We start from the raw sequence: 10,793 nt of genomic DNA on the forward strand, positions 1-10,793 counted from the left end.
AAAAAAAAAGGAAGCCCACAATGGTGAACGCTGAAAAGACAGTTCCTTCGAAATGGATACTAGTTTTGACACAACGTGCAAAAGTTCGAATAAAGTTCAAACTGTATTCTAGGGGAAGGGGGGGGGGCGGTGAAACGCCTCGTCCCTTTAACGTCTCACATGTCAATGCATGCACGGATAAATTTTCGCGATAAAAAAAAAGTTGCAGTTGACATCTACATTTGGGTCTTACATTTGCATCTTACATTTGGGTCTTACATCTACATTTGCACTAGCGTTACTTCGACGCCCAGGGAGCGTTTTGGAACGTGGTTTCGGCATTTAAGATCTGTTTCCCGACCACTGAAGGTCAGCGAAGAGAGAAATACTAGCAGCAATGGTGTTTAATCGCCGTGGCCCAGGAGAGACTGGGGCCCTCCAGGCTTCTGGGGCTTAAGTTCCGAGCGTGAAAGGTTGCGGCTGCGGGGCGTTGGTCCGTTTGAACGAGAAGGCGATAGTGCAGTGATTCGAAGTGTTTATTTCCTAATGTCTTGGCAGTACTGACCGTTTTTGCTATGCTAAGATAGAGGGATAGTGAAGCTATTTGTTGAGGAAGAAATAGTTGGGGTTTAGGAAAACGGGTAAGCGACTGCTAGGGAAGGAGGGAACCCGACGTCCACGGCCCCAGGTGTAGCAGTTGCTTTCCTTGCCCTCCCAATTGGCTCACGTGACCTTGAGGTAACGACCTGGTCAAACCTGCCTCCCATGTCTCGATAGAAGTGTAATATGTAACGTTTGGATTTTTTTTCCCTGAGCTCATTCTCGGGCATGGCTAAGTTGTGTGGAAGAGGGAGGATGTCTCCCAAAATTCAGCGCAGTTTTAGTTAACGTGTGAGTTCCCACCGAACATGTTCGTCCGCATAGATTTGAAGATGCTTGTGTCGGCTCACCCTCCACAGAGTTTGCGAATCTTCGTCGTTGAGACCCCCTTGTTGCACGGGGAAGGATCGTGTTCCTAGGCGTAGGATGAGGAGGCATTCGTAAATTTTTCGGGGAGGGAAGCGCGGTAGTCGTGGTCGCAAGGAGCACGACATGTAAGTTCGCGTACCTCTTGGCCAGTGCCTCGTTCTCTTCCAGACTATTGTGTCCGGGTGTACAGGGAACGTTGTTAAGTTTCTTCGCTGTGGATGGGAGTATCTTACCGAAGCGTCTAGGTATACTCTGACTGCAGCCAACAGTCTCATGCTCTTTGACAGTCTGTAATGATGTTCACATTTTTATTCGCTACTTCCACTAGTCGGATTACTAAGAAGATGACTACAACATCCGCTTCTTCGTTCCTGTATGTAGGAAGGTCCTACAATCACTAAGATTGCCAGAGTAGTCAAACACGACAATTACTGCTTCGTACTTTCCTACATCCCGGAGTCGGTGTATACTGTGTTGTCGTGATTTTGGAACTTTCCTCGAATGAACTGATCCTGCGCCCGTCCTTGTGCAGGATTGGATCCATCTTTATGCTAGAGGCGAGTTTTATGCGGACTCGCCGGATCGGTGACATTCCAATTATGGTTTCCAGTCGTTTCTTTTGCGGGAAGGTGGCGTGGAGTGGCTATCTTCCATCCCGATTACATTTTCGCAGCGGCTCCCTTGGTGCTACGACAGTGGTTTCTGCGATTTCTTCAAAAGCGTTATAAAGACACAAATTGAGAACTTTTTCATCGTCACCATCCTAATAATCAATAGCCTATTTAAGTTCACTGCAGGACGAAGGCCCCTCCAACTGACCTTCACAAACTCCTGTCCTGCGCTGCCTGAGTCCATTCTTTCCAAATTTTGATATCTCGCCCCTCCATCAAGTTAATGTCCTTCCCCTTCTAGACAAGTCTCTGGGTATCTATTCTCTTACCTTGGTGGCCCGACGTTTCTCAGTTCATCTCACGGTATTAATTTCGAGGTTGAGGGCCGCCTTATATGCTGCCCTCAATGATGGTGTTCATTTGATTGTCTTCGGTGCGTGTAAGCTTATGCTGCGGTAAGTTCTATTACATCCGGCTCATGATCAGTGGCTGCATGAATATTATCGTTTCTTCTTTTCTCATTCCTGCTTTTCCCTTGGTTAGCCATTTTATAATTAGGGCAATTGGTAAAAGAGTTTCCCTACGTTGGTGATTGTGAGATCGGCTCTGCCGCTTGACTCTATAGCCATGCAGAGCATTCGTCATGGCTGTTCTCTGGGAGGGCATTCGTACCTATTTTTAGGGTGAATTTAAACTTGGCCGCGTGGCGCCATCCGTCGTTTGCCAAACAGTTTGCGGGGGAAACAGAACCAGGGGAATATGGAAAAGTAGTTTAAAAACTCATGTAATTAGATACTATATGCTGGGTTTTATTTTCGTTCGTCTCTGTTTGTAATCTATGCTTTCCTTAATATTGTTACAAGACGAGGACGAGGATGAGGACAAGGAAGAAGAAGTAGGGCAGGCGCGCGGCCAGCGCCGGTTCGGTGTCATGGCCGACATCTTGTAAATAGTGAGAATACATTGTTCGCCCATATCATGGTTCACGTCATTTGTCCTGCCACCACGTAACATGTTTGGTGGAGTGTGCGGGGCGAACCTTCATCCTGGCCCACAGCATCTCGCCGTCTTGACTCCTGAAGCGATCTTCTCCAGGCTCTTGGAACGCGTCGGCATGCCCCAGCCCCGGTGAGCCATCACGGCATCTGTTCCCCAGCCCGAGCCCCAGCCTATGACGTGCCGAAATCAGCCAAGACGTGAGAAGCCGCGACCCGACAAGACGACGATGCCATCCCCCTGCCCCGTTCGCCGGCGCGTCTCCTCAAGGGCTTTGGACATTGCTTCATGACGTCGGCGGGCATGGGTGTTCTGGGGCCAGTGTTCACCAAGCTCTTCATCCTCACCGTGGTGGCAACGACGTATTCACTGTGTATTATAATTTCATCGTTCGTACTCACTACACTCGCTCATCTACTAAGGCCCAAATTTTAAAACCTTCCTTACCTTACTAAGGTCGCCTTAGAACTCGTAAGGATGCCTTAGTTCAATTTTGGAACGTTCCCTACTGAGGCGTCCTTACGAAACGCTCCCTTGATGCCTCCTTACTGCAAGGTCGCTCGCGGGCTACCTTGATGCGACCTTACCCCGCTCTTTCAACTGGACGCACACTTCTCCGCAGCACTTTGCACACGCTTCGTAGGCCGCACGGAACGCTGGGAGCTTCGTCCGGCCCCGGCGGTGCTGCGGTGCGGGAGGAAAGCGACGGCTATGGCGTCCGAGTTTATCGCGTCGTACGAAAGCTGGGCGGACTTTGCCCGGTTTTGCCTGCGGGTGGACGACTTGATGTGCGGCGACGCGTACAGATATCCGTCGCTCACGATGAGGCAGCCGCGAGACCGCCTCAACCCGATGGAGCTGTACAGCGACGACGAGTTTTCGTTCCGCTACCGTTTCTCCAAGGCAGCAGTAATGAAAATGCTGAAGGAACTCTGCCTGCGCGAGAACTCAGACAGAAGGGGAGCCCCACTACCGCCGCTACTGAAGCTACTGATAGCGCTCCGCTTCTACGGATCTGGGGCCATGCAGACGGTGGTCGGCGACCTCGTCAATGTTTCTCAGCCCACTGTCAGCAATGTGCTCTGGGAAGTAACGCAGGCGGTGTGTTTACGCCTGTTCCCGAAGTACGTGCAGCTGCCCAACGCAACGGAGGGGAAATCGCTAATGACGCGATTTTACCAGATTGGGAAGTTTCCCGGCGTCACAGGGTGTATAGACTGCACGCACGTACAAATAATCAGCCCGGGCGGAGACTGCGCCGAAGTTTACCGCAACCGGAAGGGAGTCTTCTCGATTAATGTACAGGTGAGTGTTTTGCATTTACTTTGTAGGTTTACGTTTTCGTAACCTTTGATTTGCCTTAAAGAATGCAAGTGTGTGTGTGTATGTGTGTGTGCGTGCGTGTGTGTGTGTGCGTGCGCGCGCGCGCGCATGACGTATGGTTAGCGCCTGTGGCGTCGGTCGGCTATCTTCATCATTGGGCGGTGAGAGCGATCTCGCCTGCGCCTTGTTCACGGCAGTGCAGATAGCGTTCTGATTACCAAAAGAAACTGGTTGTGGCGTCCTTGCAGGAACCGCTTAGCAGACGGCGGTCGCACGACCTGATCGTCGCCCGCATTTGAACGACTCTTGCTCATTTCGCCGCTTCCCACCGCGATAACGCGCTGACCCGCCGGTGGTCGACGCTCCCGCGATGTTATTACTTCGGCGGCTCTACGTGATTAACGCAAAAAGGTTTTGCCCTCGCCTCGTCGCATACAGCGCGATCTTCGACAAGCGCCAACCACAAAATATTTGGAGGCTCGTGAGGACTATACCATTTAGGTTGCTGTCGACACAGTATATTCGTAAAAAGAAGACTCACCCACTTGAGCGTATAACCATTAAGGTATGAAAAGAGGATGTGGTCTGTGGCCTCAGCCTTGATGTACGTACCTCAAGTTATTCTGATTTTTGGCAGCGAATAATGTAGGTGCTACAGTTGTACAGCAACTATCCTGTGTGACTTGGGGCAAATAATCTGTTAAACCCAAATCGCAAACCGTGTCCATCAATATCTGTACCTAACTTATCTTGCACTAAAGTAGGTAAAGGCGCTTGCTCTGCAGGTTTTTGGCGTGATGCTGCATGCCGTGGTGAGCTTCAAATTACTGTTTACTGCCTGTTCAGCTTGTATATTTTTGTGAACAGCCTTTCTGAACAAGATATCTCATTACCAAAAATTGTTTTTACAGGCAGTCACTGGCCCTGAGCTACAATTCTTGGACGTGGTAGCCAGCTGGCCTGGGTCGGTACATGACAGCAGGATTTTCGAGAACAGCCGCGTCATGGCTATGTACGAGGCGAGCAGTGTACCTGGTGTGCTGCTCGGGGACCAGGGGTACCCTTGCCTGCCCTTCCTCATGACACCACTGAGGGTCCCGAGGACAAGCGCAGAAAAGAGGCAAGCACGTGTGCATTTGCACTGGTTGTTTGGAATGAACACTTGTATTTGGTTTGAACATAAACATCAGATTAGGCATAGTCAGTATTTGGGGGTGAGATGTCATTAGGTGATGTGTATAGTAATGATTTTTGAACTACCATGAAAAAGAGGACTCGTGTGCGTCATCCGACAATCCAAGATTGAAAGCTGGTTTTTATTTTTCCATTGCATCGCTGCTAAATTGAAACAGTGATACCACATAGCACTGTACAATGCTCAAGAAGAATGTGTTTGCATGTCAAGACGTATAATGAAAAAAGTAGCGAATTTTGTTACCACACTTGCCATTTGTAGCAGTTGCAGTCATGGTCGTGTTTGCACGAGTTACCAAAATCACGCAAACTGCACTCTTCGCGACCTCATTTTCATGAAACGGTGCCGGACGACTAAAAATCTGTTTAGTTAGCTAGAGTAGGCACAAGACAACCATACGTCATTCAAGCCATCTTGGGACTTTCTCTTTCAAGGGCTTTCAAAGCGACCATCTTCCAGGTGGTACACACGACGGACAGAATGGCTTCTGCTACGCTAAAGCATGTTTTCTGTTTGGAATGACATAAGGAATAGCGCATCCCATTGCGCATGTGCAGTGGGGTCACAGTACTAGTAACATTAGCGCACTGTACGCTACCTGCTATGCTAAGGCCCTCGAATGTTTCTGTGTTGAAATATTTTATGGTAATTATGGTGCTATTAGGGCTATACTGACATTCGTAAACAGAGCACTGAGCTGCTTAAAGGGGCCATGATGGCAAAATAAAAGTTTGTTTCATTCAAATGGCTGCTATGTCCTGATAAGTCATGCCAATTTTGACGGGAACTTTAAGGAAATAATCTAGATTATAAGGAAAACAGATTAGATAGTGGCGACTTGCAAGTTGCTTTTTGCTATGTCTTAAGGACTTGTTTAAGTGATGGGCTGCTGCTGACCAAAGCTTGTGCCAGTTCTTGTTGCATTCCTTGCAACCAAAGCTTTTTGTGTTTAATGTGCTTACAATTCACTGCTGCATGCAGGTACAACAAAAGTCAAATTCGAACAAGAAACTCAGTGGAGCGAGCGTTTGGGGTTTGGAAGAGGCGCTTCGCGTGCCTGAAGACCAAGCTCCAGACCGAGACGGATCGCTCTGCAGCAATAATAATAACAGCCGTAGCGCCTACCGGCCGGCTGCTTTCAGGGCTCAGAAGAGATTGCAGCACTTAGCTGGCTCGGTGGTCCCAACTGGCTAATCCAATATGGCGTCGTTTTGTTTACATTCTGCCCCTCAATAATGGCGGATCGGTCGCTGGGAGTGAGAGTAGTGCATGCGCAGAGACTACTGGAAAAAGGTCCATTGAAAACGCAGAGAACCCGGAAGAATCAGCCGTCCGCAGTTTTACTTATACGACACCCTCAGACTGTGTGCGCTGTTGCAGTCACACACAAATATCAACCATAACAAAATCTAAACACTGGGATACTTGCAAATGTTGACGACCACAATCTCTGGAGATAATTCCTTTTTACTGTGGCAATTTCTCCCGTTATGATGTGAAAGAAGGGAAACACTTGCAACACGTCTACAGAACATGTTTTGATGGCCTTGCTTATTTGATGAACTCCAATGAGGTCTATTGCATCTCGGCAAGTTCTAATCAGTAGCAGTAATTGAACAGAAACCACATTTGTGCGGACATGTACACGCAAAAACGTTAAGGGGAACAAAATCAAGTTCTTACTAGTTTTTGGCAACGGTGCAATTCCCCATGAAGCCGGGTTAGCTTTCCAAAGCGTTCCCTTCCAAGTAAAGGCCAAGGGTCAGGGAGGTAGACTTTTATGTACTAGCTGAACCGAAGGGTTCCATGTGCCACTATGGCAGGCACATTCACGTCTTCAGCAGCCAATGCGAACACGAATATAAGAAACAAATGAGCAGTTTATACTTCTTGTGTGCAAGACAATGGTGAACTCATTACATAGTTTCATGAGGCAACAGTAAAATCAGTTGCAGTATTCTAGAACACCAAGCTTACCATGCAAATCCCATCTGCGGTGGAGCTACTCAAATGTGTAATACGGGGAAGAACTACTGCAGATACTGTCGCTAATCCAATCGACTGAGAAAGTCTAACACACCGGTGCCCACGGGCCACCCCTACCAGTGGAGCTTGGACATCTTGCTAAATCGACCCGCACTATCAGAAACAATGTTCCTGAAATCAGAGAATGGAGTATGCTCTAAACATTCCTGAATGCATCATGAATAAAACAAGAATGATTGCAGCTGCACAAGCCAAGGTTGCACAGAAATCGGTGGGGCGTAGAAATTGAAAAAAAATAGTGTCCTTCCCTTCTGTGAACAAGGATGACCTGCAAAGCTGGACGCAGTCCACGGAGTGCACGAAACAAAACACGTTTGTCATAATTTGCGATGGAGCATACTTCCTAGCCAATTACTTGAATGAACGTCTGAAGAATTTAAGCTTTGTTCTTGCAGACAAACATTGGACACAAGCCTGTGTCGCTCCCGCGTTGTAAGCATCCGACTCTTTGTGTAACACACAAGCCCAATCCGCTGACTCCGGACAGGTCCCAACGGGCCGTTTAACGTCCGCGTTTAAACCTCGCCCCAGCACAACGGACGTGCCATCCATCATTACGGGCATGAAACCTATAGCTGCTCGTGCACGCCCCCCTTCTCACTCCTACAAAACCTGCGCACGCATAAACCGGCAACCGGTCATGTGCGCGTGCTTAGAAGTGGCAGACGCGGTCGAAAGTATCCCCTGAAAGCCCTATGAAGAAGTGATATTGGCTCACACCGGCGTTCCAAACGGGCAAGTTGTTGTTCATCCGGGAGGGATTCGCCGCTATTCGACGAGTTCAACTTGAGGCGGTAATGGCAACGCCACCAGCCTTCCGTTGTTTTTGCGCCCGTTCACGCTTGTGTTCGGGCCAACGCTTCAATTCTTGCTCTTCTTCCTCCAAACGAACGGCATGCATCCGTTCTATAACGATTTAAAACCTGGAAGCCCTTTAGCTCTATTATCGCGTACAAACATGTGGTTTCCTGTTTCCCTTCCCCCTCGTAGGCATCTTACTGTCTGTGTAAGACGTCTATGTAACACATCAACCCACGCGCGAACCACTCGATTAAGCAGGACAGCCGACTAAGCGCATTGAGCCATGTAATTTCGACATCTAAATCTCCCACCAGCACAACCGGCAGTTCATCGGTAGCGGCATGAAACCTAGCTGTGCGTGCACGCCCCCCTTTTTCCAACCGCAAACCGTGCACGCATAAACTGGTAATCGTAGATGGCATATACTTAGGCGTGAAAGACACTGACGAAAATGTCGCTCGGAAGGCATTCCAAGCCGAAAAATAAATATGGACACGCCGTCATTCCAACTGGGCAAGTTTCTCTTCAACCGGGAGGGATTCGCAGCTACTTGGCGAAGTGGAATTTCAGCGCAAACGGCAACGGCGGGTTTCTGTCTTTTGGGGGGCCGCCCTTTGGCAGCCGTTTCCTGGGCTTCGCGGGAGCGGCGTCTGTTTATGTCCGCATAACCGAGTGAGCGAACGCATAGGCGATGAAAGAAAGAAATCAGAGAGGGGCTTCTAGCGAAGGCTAAGTTGGAATACGACACGTGTGGCTACGGCGTCATCTCTCTCACGGCCTTTCCCTCACACATGTCTCATGCGTCGCCACCAAGGAGCGCCCTCTCCCTGACACTTTCCCAAGACGCTGTTCCGTTATCCGCTAATCCAAACCGCGTGACATTTGCACGGGAGATTCAAACACGATTTGCAACATGCTTGCCGGCGGCGCTGGCGCGCTGCGAGGTAGCAGCAGAGCAGTCCACGCCCCCGGGCATTCACTGATCACGCGAAAACTTCCTGAGACGCAGCAGAAATGCGCCGTGATCGAGAAGACTGCAGCTCGCGCTGCGCACAAATTTCATATTAGGGAGTATGTAATCGTCAGTGCATTTTTTTCACGCCCATCCGGGCTTCTGTTTATTTTTATAAATGATCTGATAACCGCACTACCGCCGTTAGCTGCCGTCTGCGCAACTTGCCAAAGGTGAATTGGTGGAGGCGATGGGAAAAATAGTTGTAAAAGAGATGTCAGTGGTGGCGAGGAGGAGCCCCGGAGCGGCGCCTTGTAAATCGGTGACACCAGAAAAGACTGGGGGGGGGGGGGGGGGCGTTTAGACATATACTGCTTTGCAGTGATACATATACGTGGCCAAACGAAAAGGTCAGGACTACAAGAGATGGCAAGTGCAGAGAAGTTGTCGAATAGAAACACATCACGCTCTCAACCCTGCAGGCCAAGGTTATGACGCACACCACAGCGAAGAAGTTGTAGTTGTGAGAGATCTTCCCAGAGCTCGCGCATGACTTGGTCGCAAGTATTGAGTTGATTTTTAATGCTCCTCAATGTGCTCCCAGTCAACTACACTGCTTCCCATGTGCAACTTGTGAGTTTGGAAATTGTTACGCGTTGTTTTATTGAGGCGAGGCACATCAAAGATGAAGTATATCCTTTCACCACTAACCTACAAAAAAGGCTGTTCAGCCGTCACGCCTAACTGGGCAGCAAGACTCAGATTAGTGGTGGCCTGATCCCAAACCACGGCCTTGACAGACATGTTGATCTCACGAAGAAGATGTATAAAGGTGACCAGCAAAAGGTTTATGACAGAAGCAGGCGTAGATGTGTGACCTCTGGTAAATGCCACTAGCTGAACCCATTTTCTCAAAATACCAGCAAGCAGAACAACCATGGTTCGGTCGCCAATCGTTGGCGACCGTTAAGTTCCATCATCTGTGAACCCGTACACAACATCGCGAGCGGAATCAGACGCCAAGCTTTTTTTTTTTCAAGGCTATCTCGTCAAAGATCAACGTGCAAAAGCGATCGCGCTCATTCCAATCCTGCGTGCTTGTCGCCATCGACTGAATCACACCAGAAATATTTTTGTCATTAAAGTGGATCACGACAGCCAGAGCATGTTACAAGTACTGCTTTACGGTCAATCTGGCAACTTTTCTTCAAAGGCATACTTACCATACACAAAAGGACGCCCAGTCTCAAAACTGGTGGAGGGCGTGTCCAGCGGGCAAGAATCTCGCCCGCTCGCGGGAGAGCGGCAGGAGGAAGGTGCTCCCTGGAGGCTTCCTGAGTATGTGCCAGCGTATGACAGACCGCACATGAGTATTGGCCCACACCTGATACCAGAAAATCAAGATGTTCCCCTGCATTACCTTGCAACACTGGGACAACAGTTGACACAGCCATCTTCGTCAGTCCTGTGTGGGCAGAATCCATAAAGTCCTGTACCGTAAAATTCTTACAGCATATTCTGTACGACGAATGCAGTTGGCTGGCTGGCTTTGCCTTAAGGTCAACACGTCCAGTGTAGGCCACCCACGCCGTTAACCTGCACAGGTGATTAAGAGAACAATAAACAAGTTGCTTGCAATGACATGTCATTGCAAACAACTTGCAAACAACAATCTAGATTCCCGGGCCTGCTACCAGTCTAAAAAGCATTTTGGCTCATTGGTTTAAGCACTTGAAAAAAAAAAAAGTTCACCACAACAAGTACCCAAGTATTGCATCCACCACACGTCCCTTATATGCAACATAAAACCTTCTCTTATTCTACCCAGCGGTCGTGCCGTTCCGCTTTTAGCAACACTGAAAATATGCACGCCTTGTTAATTGCGTAAGAGCGGTTAGGAACATTTTAATGCAACCTAGGG

General features: G+C 48.9%; 1 pseudogene; it reads right to left on the reverse strand.

Annotated features, from left to right (window-relative positions):
- LOC144156344 (uncharacterized) overlaps positions 1-9,998 on the reverse strand; it is a 117,213-nt pseudogene extending 107,215 nt beyond the window's left edge.
- Between the last annotated feature and the right edge of the window lie 795 nt (positions 9,999-10,793).

The sequence above is a fragment of the Haemaphysalis longicornis genome, unplaced genomic scaffold, assembly GCF_048455015.1.
Source record: "Haemaphysalis longicornis isolate Haplotype H1 unplaced genomic scaffold, Haemaphysalis longicornis Haplotype H1 scaffold_1, whole genome shotgun sequence".
NCBI lineage: Eukaryota > Metazoa > Arthropoda > Arachnida > Ixodida > Ixodidae > Haemaphysalis > Haemaphysalis longicornis.